The sequence below is a fragment of the Haliotis rufescens genome, unplaced genomic scaffold (genome assembly GCF_023055435.1).
Source record: "Haliotis rufescens isolate VD_foot unplaced genomic scaffold, xgHalRufe1.0.p SCAF_5, whole genome shotgun sequence".
Classification (NCBI taxonomy): Eukaryota; Metazoa; Mollusca; class Gastropoda; order Lepetellida; family Haliotidae; genus Haliotis; species Haliotis rufescens.
The window spans coordinates 40,534,399-40,545,001 of NW_025964223.1; positions in this window are offsets into that span (position 1 = coordinate 40,534,399).

Below are 10,603 nucleotides of genomic sequence, written 5' to 3' on the forward strand. Positions count from 1 at the left end.
GCGATGAAGACAATATTCAAATGTTATGTAGCAATACATGTTGGACAGAAAACACGACAGAAATCAACTGAGGAAGTGTGTATAGTTTTAGGGACAATTGAGCGCTTGACATTTGCGCTTTTCTTTTGCCGACTGTGAAATCGTGACGTGTGATGTAGACTAAACCTTACAGTGATTGCCTGTTGTTTTCTTTTGGGATGCTAACTTCATGTTGGTTTATGAAGTAGCCGAGCTATATAGCGTAATGTCCCCATACTTTGTTTAACGGCTATTATCGGTGTTTCGTTGAATTGATCAACAACCTATACAAACAGGTGGACTCAGCCATTGCCTCCTCACTCAATGTATTCGCACACACGAATGAGTTAACCTTTAATTTAGTCATGGTAGACTGGAGTTAAGCAGACAATGTACAGCTAGGTTACCTGTAGATTTAACCGCGCTAAATTTAACTTTTGAAACCTCATGCTGCGCGGTTTATCTACAAGTAACCTAGCTCTACACTGAATTCACAGTGTGTTTTTCTCCAAATTAGGTTTCTATTTTCGTGTCAACCTGACATTTGTAGTTGGTTTTATTATGTAAAATAGTTGTGTCCCTACACAAAATTACCAGATTCAGATTCATTTATTTACTCAAAACCACCCACGACAGTAAAGAGTAAATATATAATTAACAGTGGATAAATACTAATATACATGGAACAATTTTCAAACCGTTTTGTGTCCCGTTTTATAACATAAGACAGTACATATCCCCATGTTATGGGTTATCGGACGTTTAAGATAAATTCGTAGTTTTATCTTTATCACACGAGCAACTGTAAAACATATCATGCACTTATAAAAGGCAACTTTCTGTTAAAAACAAGCCATCATATGAGTATTTACAATGTCTGTGTGATGCTTCAGCCCCTGTTATAGCGCGTTATGTCCGAAAACCTATGATTAGACGATATACAAATGGAAATATTCAAATTTAAAATAATTTCAAACCTAAATTCACCTTTGTATAGTATTTATGGTGCAGTTGTTTGTGTAAAGGAAACAGCTAGTGCCTTTTAAACAATTTATATGGATTATTTCAATATTGCTTATTGACGGATTGTGTTCAGTTTTCTTCTGTACATTCCCTATATGTACAAGTATGGCGTGTGGTCACGGGATTTTTATTGTTTAACATCTTTATTCATTAGACCCTATAACACAGAGGGCGAGACTGCGGGTGAGACAATAAATATTTTATGAAAGTGCACGACACTTTGACCCGATAAAACAATGTCACTTGTCGTGTCTACCGCGAATTGCTTACCCGAATCTCCCGTGCTATCTCCGTGTCCCGCCACTGTCTGCAAACAGAGATACATGAATAGAAATCACCGCATATGTTTTCCTTTTCCTCTATTACGCTAAGTGCCTGATTATTACATGTTATCCATGCAATTAACTAACAACAACGACGATAATAATAATAATAATAATAATAATAATAATGATGATGATGATATGGATGATGATGATGATGATGATGATGATGATGATGATGATGACGATGATGATGATAATCGAAAGTGAATGCTCAATAATTAATGGTCAATGAATCAGTGTGCACTCGATTTTCATTCTCAGCTCCCTTGGGAGTGAACAACCCAAGCTGCCCCTGAGGCGCTAGACGGTTAACAGTCACATTACCATCTCATCCTATCGGGTACCCATTCAGTGCTGAGTGAACCTAGGAATTTTGAACAAACACGCGTGTCTAGGGAGACACTACATGTGCTATATGTGTATCATGTATTGTACCTTGTGTACGGGTGTGGGAGGGGTGGAGGGGTGTGGTGGTGTGGAAGGGGCATGGTTGGTCCAGTCGTCAAATCGCATTTCCCTGCGTAGAGTTGCGTCCCTTGGACACGCCAGAAACCTATATTTTTTGGTTCGAATCCCGGTTCGCCTCGATTATGTTTCCAGGTCTACCAGCACAATACCCGTGCTCGTGGGTTTTACCAAAGTGGTAAATGTCTGAGACCTGAATCACTTCGAGCTGCCACAATGAACTGATACGCCATTATATATTTTGAATACTTTTATATGGAGTTAAACCCAACCCCAACGCTCCTTTTTTGTGTTTTGGAATGCTTTCAAAACATGATGAGAAGATATTATCAAACCGCTATGGGAAGAAAGAGAATTTAAATATGTGATAACTAAACTGTGTGTATTTTCACTGTGATGGCACTGTGTTCGTTGCAATGTTTTTTCGATAAAACAACAACAGAAACCCACACAACATGTCACATAGAACATTCATAAAAAAATCAAAATATTAAAATAGTCATAAATAATACAATAGAGAACACACATGGCGCAGCTTTTAACCTATGATATAATCATTTCGTAGTGTAATGGACAAAGCCGAATTATTCTTTTGAAGTGTACAGCACAGTTAAAAATTTCACACTATGCGAGTCCATTGTATTAAAAAATAATATATATATATATATATATATATATATATGTAGGAGTTGGCACGCAATGACAGGTGTATAGAAGGCACTGACATATATGTCAATATCTTTATATATTTTTTTTTCAGTTTTTCATAAGATGTGTCTGACCTTATAGCGAAACATAATTGTGTTAATTAAGTTAATTAAAATGTTTTTCTGAATCTCTAGCCTATGTCTTTGCAGGATGAAGTCAGTAGGTAGGATGGATGTTCATTCATGGTCAGAGAGAGAGAGAGAGAGAGAGAGAGAGAGAGAGAGAGAGAGAGAGAGAGAGAGAGATGTCTATCCTGATGCCACATTGTTCGATGTCATCAATAGCAATGATTTAGAATCTTCACTAAAGACACGTCAAATTACAAAATTAGCAATCGTATAACTAGGTCTAAACATACGCATTTAAGTTATATTGATTCTAACTTCGGTGTCGCAACAAATAACGAGTGTTTGTAGATGTTGGCCAATGGGATGAGGGGTTGACCAAAGTTCACCTTGTGCAAAAAAATCATAATTTGTTATGTTTCGGGGTTTTGTACATTGGCTCAATATCACCACCCAACCAGAAAACACTATCGATACATATCCACTAACTTTGTAATGAAAATGATGCAAGAGCTTTGATGAAGGGTAAAGTATTACAACTGGTCCATCGAGCTCCGATCCCTGCAGCATCCTCCGCAAGTATCCACACTTTGCACACAACGATTCTGTTGCATCATCTTGACATTGTCCGTGGGCGGCGGGATCTGCGTGGGTCGAAGAGGACGGTGACAAGAACGGCCAGGAAGACGGCTAACACAGAATGTCGGGGGATAGCGATATCAGTAATGAACCATTGATGCTATACATAGTAACTGAACCGATCAAGGCACACGTTAGGGTAATCTGAAGGAATTTTCATGTTAAACTTGTATTAGTTAACTTATTAGTTAGGCTTGTTGAACGAAATGTCTTCTTGTTCATGATCCGCGCATCTCGAATCTTGATCCAACTGCTTAATTTTTTTGCAGCACTGAAATGTCGTTTTTGCTCCAGATGCCGACTTTTGGCACACGTCTGTCATTGACGGTGTGCAAGGAGAACTACGCCGTTGTCACCCGTCTGGCGATCGTTCCCGTGTCTTCTGGCCACCAGATGTTATAGAACCAGTAAATATTCGTGCTCTTAATGACAGTTTTCAACTTTGGAGGAGAGGGTTTCGGTGGCCCGAAGAAGCAAGAAAGTTACATATATATATATATATATGTGTGTGTGTGTGTGTGTGTGTGTGTGTGTGTGTGTGTGTGTGTGTGTGCGTGTGTGCGTATGAACCCAATTTCGTTTATTTTATAATATACAAATCATAGCTACCATGAGCATTTGAATTGAAAGGGACATTGTCAGTATCTTTATCTATCACGGGTAAGGTATGAAATAAACCTAACTATAGCATGTGTGTGTGTGTGTGTGTGTGTGTGTGTGTGTGTGTGTGTGTGTGTGTGTGTGCAACCCATGCTTGATGTAAAAGGCGTCATGCTTGTCGAAAGAAGTGACCAACGGGATCGGGTGGTCAGGGTCGTCAGGTGTCAGACTTGCAATTGGTTGATGCGTGTCATCGTATCCGAATTGCGTGGATCGGTATTCATGATGTCAAACACTGAATTGTCAGGTCCAGACTCGATTATTCAATACGTAATAAAGAATATTGGGCTTCTGCGCATGACATACTCATTTCACGGTGAAAGCCAGCTAGCCAGGACCCTGTTTACTCAGAAAAGCCGCCCTCTATTCTGGCGCTGGGAATACGAATTAAATAAAAAGACATTACAGACTTGTTAATCTTGAAATTTGTTAATCCGGGAGATTTAAATGAGATGCTAAAGCCTGGACAGTGTTTCCCGCTACATGTACTTTCGCATGTATTTTATAATATCAGACCCTGTTTGGATCTGTTAAGGGATTTGTGTCGGGAGAAGAACTGAGCTTCGGTTAGTTCAGTAGCATTCAGGAATGTTTAAATCTAATTGGAATATGAACAATATTCTCCATGCAGAAATAGAACGCCGCCATAGCTTAATGATTGGCTCATCTCCTTCCATGTTAAAGTATTTATCAGAAAACAGGAATACGTAAAGCGCGCACACACACTTATTCAGGCGGGCGCCACGCAGAAATGAATTTTTCGCTACGCGTTCCTTTCGATTTTAAAACCATGAAAGAGTGAGTGAGTGAATGAGTGAGTTTAACGTTGCTTTCAAAACTATTTCAGTTTTATCATGGCGGGTCAACTTATTGTGAGGCGAAAGCCAAAAGTGATGCAGGCCTAAAGCCATTCTGGTGAAACCCACGATCACTGGTGCTGAGAAACCTAGAAACATAGTCGGGGCAAACCGGAATTCACGATGAATGGTTTCTCATGGGCCCTGATGTGCGCCTGAGACGACTGGGTCACCCGTGCCCCAAAAACAAGGAAGACCCCGGTGAACGCAATTTGACTTCGGATGACCAGTGTTAGAACATCTTAACTGATTGACGTCATACTTCAGTTGACAAGCGTTACTACACCCACTGAACCCCTGGAGTGACGTCATCGGTAAAGCTCAGAAGTGATTTGAGTGATTCAATCATGAATAAAAGTATTTTGAAAGAATATATCTGACTAGGCACTTCTGAAATGTTCCATTATTGTTATAAATACTATAGAATAAACCCTGAAACATTTCTGTTGATTCTGCGTCTCAGTTTGATGTTATCCGCCTTATATTTAAATTTAACTTTCCTGTCGTTTTGCATGCATTATGAGAAAAAACAAACATGATGGTAGACTTTTAACACTTGTTACCAACTGTTAACATCTCATAGTTTTGTTGGGGGCACGGGTGGCCCAGTCGTCTAAGGCGCCGCGATTCGCTGTGCAGAGTTGCGTCCCTTCGGACGCCCCAGAAACCTATGATTATGTTTCAAGGTCTACCAACACCATACCCGTGCTCATGGGTTTCACCAAAGTGGTAAACGTCGGGGACCTGCATCACTTCGGGCTTTCCTCCCACATTAAGCTGACACGCGTTAAACCCAACTCACTCACTCACTCATAGTTTTGTTTATCATATTAATTCATCATCTTGTAAAGCGTGTTCTGTTTCAGGTTTTGTCTTAAGTTATCCTTGACTAACTCTGGTTAACACAACATAACCCTGATTACCAGAATTGTGGTAGCCTCAGCTGACACGGCTTACTCAAATTTAAATAATCAATTTAAATTTAATAATCGCACTGACACATCACGTTATGACACCACTTCGTGCACGAAGCTACACGTGTGCTGGTCAAGGGGAGGCTACCCTTCTTTGGCTTCCACTCGGAATGGCCGGAGTAGCACAACCAATAATAGTGCATTTTGAGTGAACTTGAGATTTACTTAACAGTATGAAGCACCTGTCTATTTCAAAAGAACACTAATATATTGTTTTAGAACAATTATAGTTCTTGTTATTAATTTTAAGTCACTTGAGATATTAAATAAAGCGTCAATAAAATCTTCAATTATAACTCGCGTGGTCTTCTTTCCTCACGAACGAAGGTTCCACAAAGCCTCACGGAACAATTGTCTCAGTACGACGTTTTACTATCGCTTCCCTCACAAACTACAAACCCAGTCATATATATAAATGATCAACTATTTTATATACTGGGGAGGGGGTGGTTGGGTCCTTTATGAAATGATGGTTCTTTCCGGGTACTCCTGGAAAAAAATATTTGGCCCCAGGCGTTACAAGAAAAATATCTATAATGTCTATAAAACTAGCGGGCAAAAGAAACGCCAGCAAATATATGATGGTCGTCAGTTTTCAATATGTTTGCCAAACAGAACGAAAACAGCTGGGAACACACACCCGGATTACAAATTACCTATTCTCTGTGAACATGTGCACGTTACTTGCGAGAAAAGTGAATTTAATCACTTAAAACTGCAAAATGTGCACAAAGTTACCCGTATGAAATTCCGGTATAAAACATGAGCAGGATTGCACTCTCTCATCACATGAAACTCTTTAAAACAACAAACATGTCTCGACTAACCGCAGAGCAGAAGGGAAGAGCCATCGGTATGTTGCAAACGGGAGCGACGCAGGAGCACGTTGCCAGGATCATGGGCTGCTTCTAGTGCACCGTTGCCAGACCTCTCACACGTCACAGGCAAACTGGCAGTACTGCAGACAGGCCGAGGAGTGGAAGATCCAAGGTCACGACCCCACAGGAAAACCGGTATTTACGGGTGCTTCACCTAATGTTGAGATTCCTAACTGTGACGTCATCATCCGCAAACAGCCTTGGACATCCCGTCAGCAGAACGACCGTTGCTAGACCTGTATGGTCTCGGTGCCTATCGACCTTTTCAAGGGCATGACGTTAACGTTTCTACACCGACGCCACAGACTGAGATGGTCCAGGAGTGTACAGTAGTGGCAGCAGAGAAATTCAGCGACGAGAGTAGGGGCCAGCTCTTCAAGTCTGATGGGCGGCTACCAATCTACCGACGACGTGGTGAACGCACGGCGTCCAAGAAGTGGAGCCATATGGAGGTGGTAGTGTCATGGTCTGCGGTGACAGCTGCGGGGACCAGAAGACAGATCTGGTCATCATCGACGGAAATCTCACTGCACGTCGTTAGATTGATGAGGTTTTGCGGCCTTTGGTGCCTTTCCTGCAACGTCACCCAGTAGGACAACGCCACCCCTCACACAGCTCGAGTCGCTAGCGACCTTCTGAACGCCAACAACGTGACCGTATTACAGTGGCCAGCAAGATAACCGGACCTGTCGCCCAAAAAGCATCTCCGGGACCAACTTGGACGCAGGATTCGGAAACGTCAACAGCCGCCATTTACGAGGGATGTCTTGGCAATTGCCCTGCAGAAAGAATGGCGTAGGATCCCTAATCAGGATGTCAGGAGACTCGTGACCTCAGTTCGACGTCGTGTTAGCGTCTGCATCGTTGCTGGAGGGGGTCACATCCGATACTGAGCCATGTGTGTAGCACGCGACTTTAAAAGAGATCGACGTCGATTCTGCGGGTGTGATCGAATACTGGACAGAGTACGCATGATAAGCGTGTCTGCAGAACTTTAAGTAAATGGTTTTTGATCTTGTCATTTTCAAATACCGTTTTTAGATGTATTTAAAAAAAAATTAAAACATCAACTGTTACTAAATTTTGCGTCTGTTTTGTTTTAGACCAGAAAATTGTCTGGTTGCGTTTCTTTTGCCCGTTAGTTTATATTCAAAATATTTGGATGTCTTCACTCAGTTAAGGAAAAAACATTCTGTCTCTAACAAACATCTCTAAATGTTCTCTACCCACGAAAACACTGACACTTTATCACAGACACGACCGCCTCCGTGGTTTGGTGGTAGAGCGACCGCCCAGAGAATGGAAAGTCCGTGGTTCGATCCCCGGCCGCGTCATACCAAAAGACGTTAAAAGATGGTACTTGTTGTTACCCTGCCTGGTGCTCGGCATAAAGGGGCTAAAACAAGGACTGGTCGACTCGGTGTCAGTATACTGTGTCTGAGTGGGGTATTCATGTTAAACTGCGGCATGGACGTTAAACCCAATTTCACCTCACCTCACCTTATCAGAGATACAAACATAAACTGTAATTTCTGGGTAGTGGTAAATGTTTGTTGATATGCTTGCAAGGAAAAGATTTTCCAGAACTAACATCATATCTTTACAGGAAAATATTGACCATTGCATCCAGCATAGAACCCCCACCTCACCCCCACCCATAAAAAAACCCAACTTCCCTCGTCCATGTATGTTTTTCAGAGCAGCGACCCCCGTCCCGATTCCCGTCTTGGAACGCAACTAAACGGCCAGGTTCGGTTTCATTGCGTGTCATCGTACCCCGACGGCGTTGGTCGTGGCTCATAATATTAATCACTGAATTGTCTGATCTAGTCTCGGTTATTTATCATCATATAGCTTGAGGGGGGCACGGGTGGCCCAGTCGTCTAATGCACCGCAATTCACAGTGCAGAGTTGCTTCCCTTTGACACGCCAGAAACCTATGATTATGTTTCAAGGTCTACCAACACCATACCGTGCTCGTGGGTTTCACCAAAGTGGTAAACGTCGGGGACCTGCATCACTTTGGGCTTTCCTCCCACATTAAGCTGACACGCCGTGAAATAACTGTAATACTGTAAAAAGCGGCGTTAAAAACCAAAAACCATGCCAGTGCTCGTGGGTTTCAGCGAAGTGGTAAACGTCTGAGACCTGTATCGGGCTTTGGCCGACACGCTGTGATATAACTGGAACACTACTCAGGGGAGGTCGGGTAGCCTAGTGGTTAAAGCGTTCGCTCGTCACGCCGAAGACACGGGTTCGATTCCCGACGTGGGTACAATGTGGAAAGCCCATTCCGTGATATTACTCGAATATTCCTAAAAGCGGCGTAAAACCATACTCACTCACTCGAATACAACTTAAATCGGCATTAAACCCAACTCACTTACTCACTCACTCATATAGCTTGAATATGGCTGAGTGCGGCGTTCATCACCGAACTCTCCGAATGAACCGGAGGCTTACACGAGTTACCTCCCTTTGTCCGGGGAACGGCTCCGGGTGCTCTAACACAGAAGGCCTGTTTAATCATATTATGAAACGTGTATGTTATGTTTTATGTCACCTTTTTTAACGGTGTACCCAACGAAGTATGTAAAAGTAAATGTAATAATTATTGATCTTCGCCTTATTCAAAGATGTATAAATAACTTGGCTTACTTCAACAAGATGGTTATCAAGTAAATGATATGATGAAGATTAGAGTGAGTGAGTTAGTTTGGTTTTACGCCGCATTTAGCAATATTCCAGCAATATCACGGCGGGGGATACCAGTAATAGGCTTCACACATTGTACATACGTCGGAATCGAACCCGGGTCTTCGGCGTGACGAGCGAACGCTTTAACCACGAGGCCACCCGACCGCCCCGATGAAGATTAGAACGAAATAGTTATATGGAGTAAATGTTAATTGAAGCGACCAAACCCTTACCATTTTCATATGAAATCTCTTCTAATTTTAAGGAAAATCCATATATGAACATAAGCATAAAACGTGACTCTTCACGAAATCAAACGTGACTCCATCTCAGTTGTGGTCTTGACATCTCAGTTGTGACCTTGACACCATTGACGTCGCAGCCAGCGATGCAGGTCCGTCAAAATGACATCTCGAACTGCGCGAAAACGGTTTCCTCACTGTCTGGGCTGATATCCTTGTACGCAATCCTGGTATTGCCGTAGTTGTAGAGGTGGCTGTGATAGTTCCTTGACGTAAGTAACGTAGCCGTGTGAATCTGTGCTGTGCTCTAGCAGTGATACGTGGTCGACCGGATTGAGGATCTGTGTCTGATAACGATTCCACAGTCTAGTAATGGTGCTTGCATTCGTGACCAACTCGTGTTATTTCGGGACAAGCCGAATAGCGACTCATGCCCCTCTCGCGGCCATATTTTCGACCGGGTTCCGTCTAAGCGCAAAGTGGCAAAGCTAAAAGAATTGTCAACTCGTTTCGTAATGATTCACGTATATTTCATCATATCTTAAATATACTTCAGACGCAATTTAAAGCACATCTGAACATGCGTCCGTCAGTCATGGCATGTGTTCGCTGTTCACTTGCTATAAGATTATGATGGCATGCAGATGAAAACCCAGCCTTGTTCCCCGGGTATGCTGCGCTGGCGCTACACTGACCCAGGCAATGACTGCACAATGGCCGCCTCCACCAGACGAACAAACATAGAAAACGATAGAACGGGTGGTTGAAAGTTTTTCTAGCATTTTCATGAATGCTCATGCAATGTATACGTCACGATCATAACCTCCATTGTTACTTTTAGTGAAGGAAAACATTATTTAATCTGTTTCGAGACACGACAGTGGTCGTCACATCGGTGAAATGTAAACAATGACACACAGACCATTTTCAACAGTGATAAGTGCGTTAATATTTCGTGTCAGCTCACTTTTGTCACGAAATGAATTAAACGACCACGTAAATAAAATACCGTTAGCATCTGTATTTTAGCAAATTTGATGAAGCATAAGCC